Here is a 13,630-nt window from a genome sequence, read left to right as displayed (position 1 = left end):
TGGCATTCATATTTAATAAAAGCTACCCAAGGTATTCATCTCCATTCCTCTACCCAAACTCAGTCAAATGGAACCTTTAAAGGATTTTACCACAATGACTTGATTAAATTTGCTGTTTGCATCAATATAGGCCTGAGTGCAGGAGGGAGGACCTGATAGAGGTAATGAGATCAGTAAGGAAGCCTATGCAATAATCAGCTAAGAAATGATGTGGGTGGGAATTAAATCACTGGCAGTGAGTGTGAAGAGGGAGCAGATTGAAGAGATAGTTGGGAGACAGATTCTACAAGATTTGGTGACCATTTGAATATAGATGGAAGAAGAAGTGAGAGAGAGGGAGGAATCCAGGTTGAAGGGTGAAGTGAATATTAGTGAGTAAGAAGGGGTAGGACATTTGAGATGCCTGTGGGGGCATGGATGAGAAGTAAGGAATACAATCTCAAAAGAGAAGGGGCTGGAGTCTCGCCTGTCCCATCCCAATACCAAGAACATCTTGAGAACACAAATATTTAGGTGTGTTAGAAAAAGAATTCTTGAAGGAAACTGAGTAGAATGGATTGAGAGGTGAAGGTGAACTTGAATAGTGTCATAGAAAATAAGTGATAATGTCCACCAGCGTCAAGTGACGAAAGCTTAAGTTAGAAAATACCTCCAGTGAGTTTGGCAACTAGGACACTGAAGGCAACAAGACGTTTTCCGCGGGGGCAGAAGCTGCAGTGCGGAGTGAACACAGGTGAGGAAGAGGAGCCACTGAGTGTAGATTACCTTTTTCGAGAACTTGACTGTGAACAGAGGAAAAGAGATGGCACGATGGAGTGGGAAATGAGGAGATTTGAGCACGTTTGTAGCCGAGGGGAATGAGGAAGGGTTGAAGTGATAGGAGGATGCACACGTTCCCGCCCTCGCCATTTTGCCAGCCCTCCCACGTGACCCGGACGCTCGCGCGGAGACTACGAGCCCCAGAAGGCCCCGCGCTGGGGGCGGAGCCGAGGCCTGGCTTGCGCCTCGGCGGCGCGAGCGGAAGAGTAAGAGCTTCACGGCGGCGGCGGAAGCGGAGAGCTACGGCGTCCGGGTAAAGAGCAGCCCCACGTTCCCCTCTCTCCCTCCGCACCCCAGGCAGGGACCTGTTGCTCCTTCTTCTTCCCTCACAGTCGGGGACGAGACTTCGTTTCCTTTTTCGTTTGTTACTGGCGTTTTTTTGTCCCCCTCACGTGACGCGCGGGGCCGGCCCCCGCCTGGGGCGGAGGTTACTGGGGAGCTCCCGCCTTTCGACCCCTGCGGGCTCGGGCTTGAGAGTGATCCTCCGGGGACCCTTTTCCCCCCTCGCAGTGGTATTAACGTGCCCGCCTTGGGCCCTCTCCCAAATGCCCCCTGCGGAGGGAACTTCTCTTCCTGGGTTTCAGCAGGTACCGAGCGGGGGCCGTGACGACCTCGTCAGGACTACGGGGGCGTCGGGCGGCCGGTCCCCGAGACCACCCCGGGGCTGCTGGCGATTTCCGGGCCGCGAGCCTCGGGGATGAGCCCGGGCCGTTGCCCTGATCCCCAGGCCATGGGAGTGAGCAGTCTCTAAGGGAGGATGTACTTCCTGCTTTGCTTGGCCAGCCCTCGGAAAACCCCAGTCAAAGTTTTCTTTATCGGCGCAGACGCCTCTCTCAGTTGTGTGAGGGAAGGCGCACAGGGTTTGGACGCGAGGTCTCGGGAGGACTCTCAGTCTGCCAGCTGCTGGACCTGTGATCTTTTGTACATAGTCCGTTTACCGCAGCCTCGGGTTCGCTATCTGGAAAACGGGGAGAATCATCTTTGCCCTGCCTGCCTTCCAGGGTTGTTGTGGGGGTCAGCAGAAGTGATAAATGTGCGAAAACTTTGGATTGTAAAGCATGTTTCCGATATAACCATATCGTCCTCCTGTCTCCAGCCCAGGTCATTTGAATTTTAAAATCACATTCACGTCCTTGTGAAGATCAAATGAGTTAATAAATAGGGGGAAAGTGTCTTTGGAAACTAAATTGGCCATACACATGTTCTTATGCTGGGTTTCTTGTGAAGAGGTGACATTAGGGCCTCACCACCTGTGGAGTCGATTTTAAACTTCATCTGAATTTTAAGGCCCATCAGAATTTGGACTCTTCGTCCTCACAACACACACAACTAACTAACCCTCTTGCTCTGTTGTAACCCTCGGTCCACACCACACAGGTACAAACAGAAAGCACTAAATGTTCCTCAAATATAGTGCTAACGTAATACCTGTCTCCAGCAGGGCTTGTGACTTGTGTCACATTAGAATTTAGAATATAAATATAAATATTCCAGTCTGCTTTCTGACAAGCTTTGAGACTTCATGGTAAATTGCTTATTGTCTTTTTTTCCCCTTGTGGAGAATGGTAATTTTGCAAGGAGTTTTTAAAGGGATATGGGAGTGTGGTAATGAGGCATTTTTAGCCTGTATTTATTCTGAAATCATTGAAAAATACTTGAAAAGGGTTCAAAAAACACAAGAGAGGATGGCAGTAAGGTGCTTTAGCTGAGTGTACAAAGTTGAACAAATTTGAGTTATAATCCCAGTGCTGTCAGTTACTACAGGTGGAGTATCCCTTATCCATAGTGCTTGAGACTGGAAGTATTACTATTTCAGATTTCTTTGGATTTTGGAATATTTGCATATACATAATGAGATAACTTGGGGGTGGGACCCAAGTCTAAACACAAAATTCTTTTAGTTTTCGTATACATCTTATACATATAACCTGCAATATTTTAAATAATTTTTTGCATGAAACAAAGTTTGGATTGCTTTTTGAGTATGACCTGTCACATGAGGTCAGGTGTGGAATTTTCCACTTGTGGTGTCAAAACGTTTTTGGAGCGTTTCAGATTTTGGACTTTCATATTTTGGACAAACCTGTAGGTTTTTTTTCCCCGTTTACTTGTGACACAGAAGGGAGATCAACCTGTAGTTTTTGGTTTTGGCCAAATTAGTTGACTTCTCTGAGCCTGTTTACTCATCTCTATGAGTTAATACTAATACCTCTATGAGATCATGCTAATGCTATGTGGTAATAGCATTTACCTCATAAAGTGTCTGTAAGGGTTAAATGAGATGCGACGACAAGGGGCTTAGTGGTGCCAGGTGCAAGTAAGTTCTCATTATTTTATTGATATTGTTATGATGATAATTTTAGACATTTTCCTGAGATTCCCTTTGTTTATAAAATGAGGATAGTTCTCTTGAATTCACAAGCTTTAAAAAATACTGTAATTAGAAGTTCTCATTGCATTTTTTAGCAATTGCATTTTATATAAAAATTTCACTTTTAGAGGTTCCTAAAATGTTGCTGTCAAGAGATTCTTGTTGGGTTTTGCTGTGTTTCTGTTTTTCTAGAGATTCCAAATGTTGCTTTGGTACCTAGTTTGTTGAAACTGAGCTGGTGCTTCGTTTATAACCTGTAGTAAGAATGCACTTTTCTGTGCATTATAGCTTGTGGCAGAACAATGATCTATCTTTATGACTGAGATATTGGCAACGATAAGAGTTTATAGAACAATATTTGTCCTGCCTTTATTTTTTTTAAAAAAATCCAGACTATTTGACTTTAAAATTTCAGCCTAGTGAATAGAGTCCAGGAGACTGGATGACCTTCAGTTTTTCAAGGTGGAAAGTCAGTGACTGAGGCAGATGATGACATTGCTGTATATGTATCTGTAAAGAGTGAGAGTTTAGAAAAACCAAGGAGGAAAGCCTTAGTAGAGAAAAATGATTTGTTGGACAAGGCAAAGTCTTAGGGTTAAGAATCAAAATATGTATTTTTACTTCTTTCAAATGCTATGTTGATTAACAGATGTCTGCCGATTCAGATGTTTATGAAATGTTTCCTTTACTCTTTTTGGTGTGGTGTTATCCCCTGGCTATGTTTTGCCAGTTTCATTGTTACGTTTAGTTATGAATTGGCAAAATAACTATTTTTTCTTAACGGACTTGTATACGAAGCTGTAACAATAGTCACTTCCATTAAAATCTACTTTGTGTGCTATGATGTGTTATTTTTTCCTTTATGTTTTAAACACTTTCATTCCTTGATTGTTTTTTACTTAAAAGGAATTTTTTGAAGGTAGACTCATTCTCAGCTGTAGTGCCAAAGCATGCATAGTGGATGCTCAGTTAGTAATGAGTGTGCTGAATATTTCTGAATAGGAACATTTTGTTGATTGTCCCATGTCATTGAGGCATGCTTTGGAGAGGCTATATTGTACAGTGGAAATAACCTAAGTGTTGGAGTCAGACAGAGCAAGGTCTGAATCCAGGCTCTGCTGGATGCAACTTTGGTTCATATAATCATTCTGAATTCACTTTCTCATCATTTGTAAAACAGAAATGATAATACTAACCCTGTGTGGTCGAAAAGATTAGAGATCATTTGAACTAGGCACATACTAGCCAGGCTTAGTAAAAGATAGGGATGTTATTATTACTGTTTTTCATTTTTATTATGTTTTTCTGATAGTCATGGATTTTGGTGATATATCTGTATTCATTCCCCTAATGCTTCACATGATCAGTATGTTTCTCAGCCAAGGTTAAGGTTGTTGACTATGACTGTGGAACCCTGAAACATAGCAAAGCTAATTGGCCAGCATAGAGTGTGAATCTGTGACCTTGTCCTCATTAGCTCCATGAGCTAACTTTTTATGAATATCTCACCAGAATGAATGAAAAGACTGGTGTATTTTTTATTCGGCACTCATGCAACTCATTAGACATAAGTAAAGAAACTAATGCCAGAAGTAAAAGTACGTATTTTTAATTGTTAATTTACATAAATATAAGATTAGCCCTCACACTATGTGTAAAACTGGTGACCTATAGAATGACCTTTGACAACCACTAACCTAAACTATAATTTAGACATTTCTTTTAGTTGTTGAATTACATTTGTTACAGACTTCCCACTTACAGAAGTGAGACAAAATGGCTAGGATATTCATGTCTTAAAAGAGAATCCTGCTGCTACTGTGCTCCCCACCAGAAAATGTGCTCTTAGCTAGAGGGGAAAGCATTTAGAATTTTGTATTAATGAGCCCAACAGGATGGATGAAGTTTGCTAAGAGCTTATTGAATTACAGAGAAATTCCAGTGTCAGAACATTAGATAGAAGAAAAGTTATAGGGTATTGCTCAGCAGCAGTAAGCCTGCAGTTGGAGAGAATTTTCTCCTGTCAATAACGCACAGACCAGTTGCCCCCAGTTTATGATGTCCATTTTCACTGTCTCATGCTAGCCTTCTGTACAGTTTTTCATTCTTTAGGTTTATTAATATTTGTTTTCCCTCTTGTATCTTTTTTAAAGTGCCCAACATGGCTGGTTTGGGACTAGGGAGAAAAAATTAGAAAAAGAGAAGGACTCATAGAAACAGTAGATTGTATTGTGTAGTATTTGTGAGGTTTCCATATGACACAGATTAACCTGTGAACAAGATGATATGTATTTCTGGCATAGGCAAGTGGCTGACAATTCATTAACTTGATAAGAGTCAAAAATATGGGCAAAAGTTATATAGCACTCTTTAATATCAGATTTACCTCTTAGAAAAGATCTGAATGTGTATAGTGTTAATTCATAATTGGCTTGCAGTTGGGCTGTTTCAAGTTATTTGCCATGGAATGCCAGAAGAGTATTAAAGAAAGAAGAGAAGCACTTGGATTTATAGACTAACCTCTCAGATTTATACCAGTAGTCCTTTATCTGTTTTCTTACTTGTAAAATAGGGGTAATAATAGCAGCCCTATTTGCTTATAAAGATTAAAGGGAAAAGTAAACAGTAAGGATTTCTTGAAAATGGAGTGGATAACTGGAGGGGAGAGACAGAAAGGCAGAGTCTGAGAGAGGGAACAAAGACACGTGCACAGTCATATAGACACACAAAATAGGCAGAGAGTGACGGTCAGTCAGAGACAGAGGAGAAGTCAAAAACACTGAGAGGAACAGTCACACAGGCAGACTTACAGGAGTGATCAGAAGTGTAAAGAGAAGGGCAGACTTAGAAATGAGAGATAGGTAGATACAGGGAGGGAGACAGAATGAGGGAGCAACCAGGAGGGCATGACCGAGAGATGGAGAGCTTATTTAGTTAGTTTTTGTCTCTTATTTGAGGAGAGCTCATAGATATTTATAGTTAGGAATGGGAAGAAAAACATATTTAACAGTAAATAAATCAATAAGTTTATGATATTTTTATTACATTAACATTTTCTCTTAAATACTATGTTTATTTTGCATATTAGCCGTGCAAATACCAAGCCAAGTTATGTTACAGACCTGTTAAGTGCTTACTCAACCCCTCAGTGTAGTTTAAAATTAAAAAACAGTAAGATTATTTTCTGAAAATTTTTTCTCAAAATCAAATATGTGGTTTACTATAGAAAACTAGGAAAATACAGAAAAAGGACAACAAAAGACACTCGTAATCTTACAATCTAAACATAACACACAACAATGCCCACATTTTTTTATGGTTTTTTTTTTTTTTTCTTCTTCTTCTCCGTCTTTTTTAATCTTGTTTTTTGTTATGTCCTTGTCTGGTTTTGGTGTCAGGGTGGGTAATGCTGGCCTTGTAGAATGAGTTTGGAAGTATTCCTTCCTCTTCAGTTTTTTGGAAGAGTTTGAGTAGAATTGGTATCAGTTCTTTAAACATTTGGTGCAATTTAGCAGTAAAGCCATCAGGTCCAAGGCTTTTCTTTCATGGGAGGCTTTATTATGGCTTCAATCATGTTACTCATTATTGGTTTGTTGAGGTTTTCTATTTCTACATGATTTCATATTGGTAGGTTTTATGCATACAGGAATTTATCTATTTCTTCTAGATTTTTCAGTTTGTTGGTATATAGTTGTTTGTAATAGTCTCTAGTGATTCTTTGTATTTCTTTGGTCTCAATTGTATGTCTCCTTTTTCATTTTGGATTTTATTTGGTTCTTCTCTTTTGTTCTAGCTAAAAGATTTGTTGATCTTATATATCTTTTCAAAAAAACCTAACTTTTTGTTTCATTGATCTTCTCTCTTTTTTTTTTGTCTCTATTTCATTTCTACTCTGATCTTTTTTATTTCTTTCCTTCTAATTTTGAGTTTGGTTTGTTCTTTTCCTTGTTTCTTGAGGTGCATCATTAGGTTGTTTATATAACGTCTTCCTTCTCTTTTGATATAAGATATTGCTATAGACTTCACTCTTAGTACTGCTTTTTCTGTATCCCATAGATTTTGGTATGTTGTGTTTCCATTTTCATGTGTTTCAAGAAATTGTTAAATTTCCTTAATTTCTTCATTGATCTATTTAGGAGCATGGTGTTTAATTTCCATGTGTTTCTGTATTTTTCAAGGTTCCTCTTGTTACTGATTTCTAGTTTTATTCCATGGTGATTAGAAAAGATACTTGATATGATTTCTACTTTTTTGAATTTGTTGAGACTTGTTTTGTGGCTCAAGATATGGTCTACTCCGGAGAGTGTTCCATGTGCTGATGAAAAGTGTGTATTTTGTAGTAGTTGGGTGGAATGTTCTGTAAATATCAGTTAGGCCTATTTGGTCTAGTGTGTAGTTTAACTGTGATGTTTCTTTGTTTATATACTTGGGAACTCTGGTGTTGGGTCTATAGATATTTATAATTGTTATATGCTCTTGCTGAGTTGACTGCTTTATCATTAGTGACCTTCTTTGTCTCTTTTTACAGTTTTTGACTTAAAGTATGTTTTATCTGATAGAAATATAGCTATTCCTGCTCTTTTTTGGTTTCCAGTTGCATAGAATATCTCTTTGTACCCTTTCACTTTGAGGCTACATTTGTTTTTATAGGTGAAGTGGTTTTCTTGTAGGTAGCATACATTAATAGTTGGATTTTGTTTCTTTATCTCTTTAGCCACTCTTTGCCTTTTAATTGGGGAATTGAATCCATTTACTTTCAGTGTTATTGGTAAGTAAGGACCTATTATTGCCGTTTTGTTGCTTGTTTTCTGTTTGTTTTGTAACTTCTTTTTTCCTTTTTTACTGTCTTCCTTTGTGGTTAAATTTTGCTGGTAGTATGTTTTAATGCGTTGCTTTTTCTTGTTACCGAATCTATTGTAGGTATTTGCATTGTGGTTACCATGAGGGTTATAAGAAACATCTTATAACAAGTTATTTTAAAGAGACAACAACTCATCTTAGAACACAAAGCAAAGATGAAAAACAAAAACAAACAACTCTATACTTGAACTCCATCTCCCCGTTTTGAATTTATGTTGTTTCAATTTACGTATTTTTATTTTGCGTATCTGTTAACAGGTGGCTGTAGCTATTGTTTTTGATAGATTTGTCATTTGGTTTTCATACTAAAGTTATGAGCAGATTGTACACCACGATTACATTATTAGAGTATTCTGGGTTTATCCATGTACTTTTTTTGCACATTAGTGTTTTTTTCTTTCACATTGAGGGACTCTAGGTCTGGTGGTAGTGAACTCTCTCACCTTTTGTTGGGAAAAACTTTCTCCTTTATATTTGAAAGGTAGATTTTCTGCATATAGTATTCTTGGATGCCAGGTTTTTTTTGTTTTTTTTTCCTTTCAGCATTTGTGACAATGTCATCTCACTCCTTCCTGGTCTGTATGGTTTCTTTTGAGAAGTCTGTTGCCAGCCAAATTGGAGCTCCTTTATATGTTATTCGCTCCTTTTCTTTTGCTGCTTTTAGGATCCTGTCCTTGGCCTTGACTTTTGAAAGTTTGATTATTACATACCTTGGGGTAGTCTTATTTGGGTTAAATGTATTTGGTGTTCTCTGAGCTTCCTGTACCTACATATTTCTTTCTTTCTCAAGTTTTGTAAAATTTTCTGTTATTATTTTTTTGAATAAACTTTCTACCCATTATTCTTGCCCAACTCCCTCTTGAACTCCAGCAATTCTTAGGTTTGGTCTTTTGAGGTATTTTTCTATATCTTGTAGTCAACCTTTATTCCTTTTCATTCTTTTTTCTCCTCTGACTGTATTTTCAAATATCCTGTCTTCAAGCTTACTGATTCTTTTTTTTTTCCTGGTTTTTTGTTGTTGTTGAGACAGAGTCTCACTGTGTGTCCCTGGGTAGAGTGCAATGATGTCATTGTAGCTTACCACAAGCTCCAACTCCTGAGCTGTAAGCGATCCTTCTGCCTCAGCCTCCCTGGTAGCTGGGACTACAGTCATACAATGCTTGCTAGGTTTTGTTGTTTTGTGTATTTTTTTTCCTTTTTCTTTTTGGTAGAGACTGGGTCTCACTCTTGGTCAGGCTGGTGTTGAACTCCTGAGTTCAAGCTATCCTCCCATCTTGGCCTCCTAGAATGCTAAGATTACAGGTGTGAGCCACCGTGCCTGTCCCGAGCTTACTGATTCTTTCTTCTGCTTGATCCTTTCTGTTGTTGAGAGCCTTTAATGAATTTTTCAGTTCAGCAAATGTATTTTTCAGTTCTAAGATTTGTTTGATGTTTATTTTATTATTTCAATCTCTTTGTTATATTCCTGTGATAAATTTCCAAATTGCCTTTTTGTGTTATCTTGGAGATCACTAAGTTTCCTTAAAATGGCTGTTTTGAATTCTTTGTCAGAGAGTTCACATATCTCCATCTCATTAGGGTCAGTCACTGATTCCTTGCTTTAAAGGTCCATTAGGAGTTCATGGTTCCTTGTTTGTTGTTGTTTCTTATGGCTATACATCTGTGTCTTTGCATTGGAGGATTATTTATTTATTCCAGTCTTCTCTGGCTTGTTTTGGTTTTCATTGGATGTGTTTTGCTTAGAAGTTCTTTGTAATTTACCTGTTGATTTTCTGTCCCTCTCCTTGCCTCCCCAGATTGCTGCCTCCTTTTCAGCACTAGATAGCACCCTGAGCCCAGGTTGGCCTTGGTTTTAGTAAACAATTAAAATGCCACCTGTCCAGAATGGGGAAGGTCCCAAAGGGGATATCCTGGTAGTGTGGGAAGGCTGGCTAGGGGAACCTGTGGAATGACTCTCCAGCAGTGTGGTGCTGCTGAACAGCTACTGTGATTTGGCTTCTCTTTTGGCAGAGGTACACAGCAGAGTTTCCAGGGCCAGGGATGATAGTCTCACCTCTCCCCTTTGTGTCTGGCTGTCCTCAGGAATGTTTCTTTTTTCAGGCATTTCCTGTGGGTTGAGGCAGGGACAGATCTCCTGCCAGGGATCCCAAGTTGATGGGGGAGCTGGTTGTCTACTTTGATCTCACTTTTTCCAGTGTAGAAACCATGAGTCAGGGGGATCTTTTCTGCATGTTTGATGCCAAGCAGATTGATGGGAGGAGTGTCACAGATATGGAAGTCTGATTCTCCCACTGTTGGCTCGGGGTTTTCCACTTCATGTTTCTGTGGTCCCAGGAACTGTCTCCTCCTCATATTTGAGTTCTGGGAAATTTCTGATGATAATCTCAGCACTGTGTATTTGTTTGTGGTTTTCTGTGGGGAGCTAGCTTCTCTGCTATTTTGGAACCAGAAGAATGTGTGATAGCCTCTTTGGAATAAGGTGTTAGTGTGTGCTGGTTAAGAGGGTAGGTTCTGGGAAGCCTAGGTTTGAACGATCTCTTTATTACATTAGATATTTGCCTTCAGCAAGTTATTTAATTTGTCTGGGTCTCAGTTTCCTCATTAGCAAAATGGAGATGGTGACAGTACTCCTTACTTTGTAGGATTTTTGTGGGGATTAGCTCTTAAACTTAGAACAATGCCTGGCAAATATTAAGAGATCAGTAAATATTAGCTATTACCACCACCACAACTACTACTATTGCTTCCACCACTATTTTCTCTATTTTGTTTTAAAAATTAGTTATGTTCCTATATAATTATGTCTTATACAAGTGAAATGATAGGCAGTTGGAGTTAAAATTGGACCTCAGGAAATCAGACATAGAGATGTGGGTTTTAGAATGTTTGGCCTAGAGCTTAGTGGGAGTAGAGCAGAAAAGATGGGATATTAGGGAATACTAATAGGAAGGGAGTGGGAGGCAGAAAAGGAGCCAGCAAAAAAGCAGAGATTATTTAGAGAAAGAAAGAAAACAAAGATTGTGTATTAGTGTAGAGGTTATATTAATTAGGATTAGATTGGTTACAACCAATAACAGTCTTAAAAATATGATAGAAGTTTATTTCGCTTGAGTCAGGAATTCAAGAAGTAGTTTAAAACTGATATGGTTTGCCACTTGTGTCAAGTTGTTACTCTACCATGCGTGGATTCTATTCTTTTCCAAAGTCACTTTAGGGTCTAAGATAGCTACTTATTAGAGCTTTAGCTGTTTTATCCACATTCCAGTCATTGGAAAGAAAAAGAAAAGAACACATCTCCATTCCTTTAAGGATACTTCCTGGAAGATACACACACACACACACACACACACACACACACACACACACACGTTAAGTATCCTTTATCTGATATGCTTGAGACCAGAAGTGTTTCAGATTTTTTCAGATTTTGGAATATTTGCATTACACTGTAGTTATCATGCAGAATTTTTGACATTTTCAACAATATTCTTACAGAGCAGAGAATAAGCAAAACCAAACAAAAAACTCCACAATGATGCATGTAGGTCTTGGCCCCACTTGGGGCATCCATCGTAAGGAACTCGCTGTTGGTACATCTGGCCTGCATACCTGCCATTTTATTACCCTTTGTGGGCATGTTTGTGAGGGGGAATCTGGGCATGCACAGATATATCATAGCTGAAGTGGGCTGAGAGGACCTTTTTTCCCTTAGGAACACTAAATAAACTATATGTTGCCTGCCTGTGTTTTGACTGATCCATCACATGAGATCAGATGTATTTTCCACTTGTGGCATCATGTTGGTGCTCAAAAAGGTTTGGATTTTGAAGCATTTCAGATTCTTGATTAGTGATGCTCAACCTGTAACACTTTTGCTCATATTTGTATTCTATTGATGAACCTTGGTGACATAGTCACACCTTGCTGCTGGAGAAGTTGGGAAATGTAGACTTTATTTTGAATGGTCAGTGCCTGGGAATAAGGAACAGGAACAGTGAGGATAATCCAAGTGTAGCTAGGTGAAGAATATAATGTAGGTAACAGTTAATTGTCTTTAGGACAGTTTAACTCATATTGGTAATCCTTGACAGAATTTCTGTAATTATTAAACTACGAGTACAAATCTAGCCTTGTCAAATTGTATCCACAGTACTTTGTTTTTAGGGTATAATCCCTTCATGAATCTCTGCTTAATTAGGATTATCAGTCTCTCATAAAGAAAAAATTGTGTCTGTATATGTATGAATTTATGTGCATGTGTATATATATTCTCCCATTTAACATTAGTGTTGGCCAAAATTACTTCATATGACAACAGTGTGCAGTAAAATTGATGGTAAATAAGCCTCTGATATCCCTCTTTTGTTGTTTAAATGTAAAATTTTACCCAGTGTTCCATGCACTCTTCAATTTGGTTGGTTTTTTTGGCCAATGTTTTTAATCCGTCTCTGTCCTTTGTATTACTATTCTTTCTCACTGCTGTTAATTGTACTTCCCAAAATAGATAAATGAGCAAATTTAATTAAATGTGTTATTTGCACTGTCTCCTGATCATTAATGAATTTGTAAGTAAGGTCAGACCTACAATCTTCCTAGTATTACAGTTCCTGAATTCTGTCTACTCAATTGGTAATTATTTGCTTTTTAAAGTTTTTTATTTTTAGATCTTCCATATTTTGTGTTTATGCTCTTTCAGTATTAGAAATATGAAGGTCTTTCAACAAAAAGGGAACTTTCTCTATAATTTTTTGTCCCTTTCAATTGGAAATGTTTTATTTATCTACATTTTTGGATGAACAGTATATTTAAGATAAAAAGTTCACATGTTGCAATTTGGCTTTTGTTTCTTCAAAATAATTTTTAAAATTATTTTAAATATTTTATAAATAGTTTAAAATAGACATAATTTAAAAAGTCAGAAAGGTAAAAAAAGGATTTATAACAAAATATAGTGAATAGTTTTTGTCCCACTCCTCCCAACTCTCTCTAGTTCCTTCCCTAAAGGTAACCACTTTAAACTCCTTAAGCTGTTTCTTTCTGCAGTTACATATCTCCATATTTAAAAAAAATACTGTCTTTGATTCACCAATTTATTCATTACATAGTGAGTTTCTATTATGTTAGAGAAAGTTTTACTGTTCTCAAATAACCATTTCTACTGCAGCTCTTCCCCTAGCTTCCTAATTTAGTTATATTATAATATTTGGTTAAATCAAATAGTTAATGTTGTGTTTACATTATTATGCCTGTGCAAATTTTATTCTCTGATAGTGTCTTAAATAGCCTCTAAGGACAGTTTTCTACAAGGTCAATCTCAGTAATCTGTCAGTCCCAACTTTCTTTTTGTTCTTTCTCTCCCCCTTTCCCCTCTCCCCCTCTCCTTCCTCCTCCCTCCCTCCCTTCCCCCCTTCCTTCCTTCCTTCCTTCTCTTTTCTTTCCCTTCCCTTCCCTTCCCCCCTTCCTTCCTTCCTTCCCTCCCTCCCTCCCTCCCTCCCTCCCTCCCTCCCTCCTTCCTTCCTTCCTTCCTTCCTTCCTTCCTTCCTTCCTTCCTTCCTTCCTTCCTTCCTTCTCTTTCCCTTC

At 38.5% G+C, this 13,630-nt stretch overlaps 1 protein-coding gene across 2 annotated transcripts in view; it reads left to right on the top strand.

Annotated features, from left to right (window-relative positions):
- Window positions 1-990: 990 nt before the first annotated feature.
- Window positions 991-13,630, top strand: part of R3HCC1L (R3H domain and coiled-coil containing 1 like) — a 75,322-nt gene continuing 62,682 nt past the window's right edge. Inside the window, exon 1 of one of the 2 annotated variants that reach the window (XM_045568691.1) lies at window positions 991-1,072. The gene's annotated coding sequence lies outside the window, so the exon portion shown is untranslated. The remainder of the gene's footprint in view (window positions 1,073-13,630) is intronic. The other variant, XM_045568690.1, reaches the window with a different exon arrangement.

This window comes from Lemur catta, chromosome 14 (assembly GCF_020740605.2).
Source record: "Lemur catta isolate mLemCat1 chromosome 14, mLemCat1.pri, whole genome shotgun sequence".
NCBI classification, from domain to species: domain Eukaryota; kingdom Metazoa; phylum Chordata; class Mammalia; order Primates; family Lemuridae; genus Lemur; species Lemur catta.
Note: the sequence above shows the minus strand (reverse complement) of the source record. Positions and strands in the feature narration are given on the sequence as shown.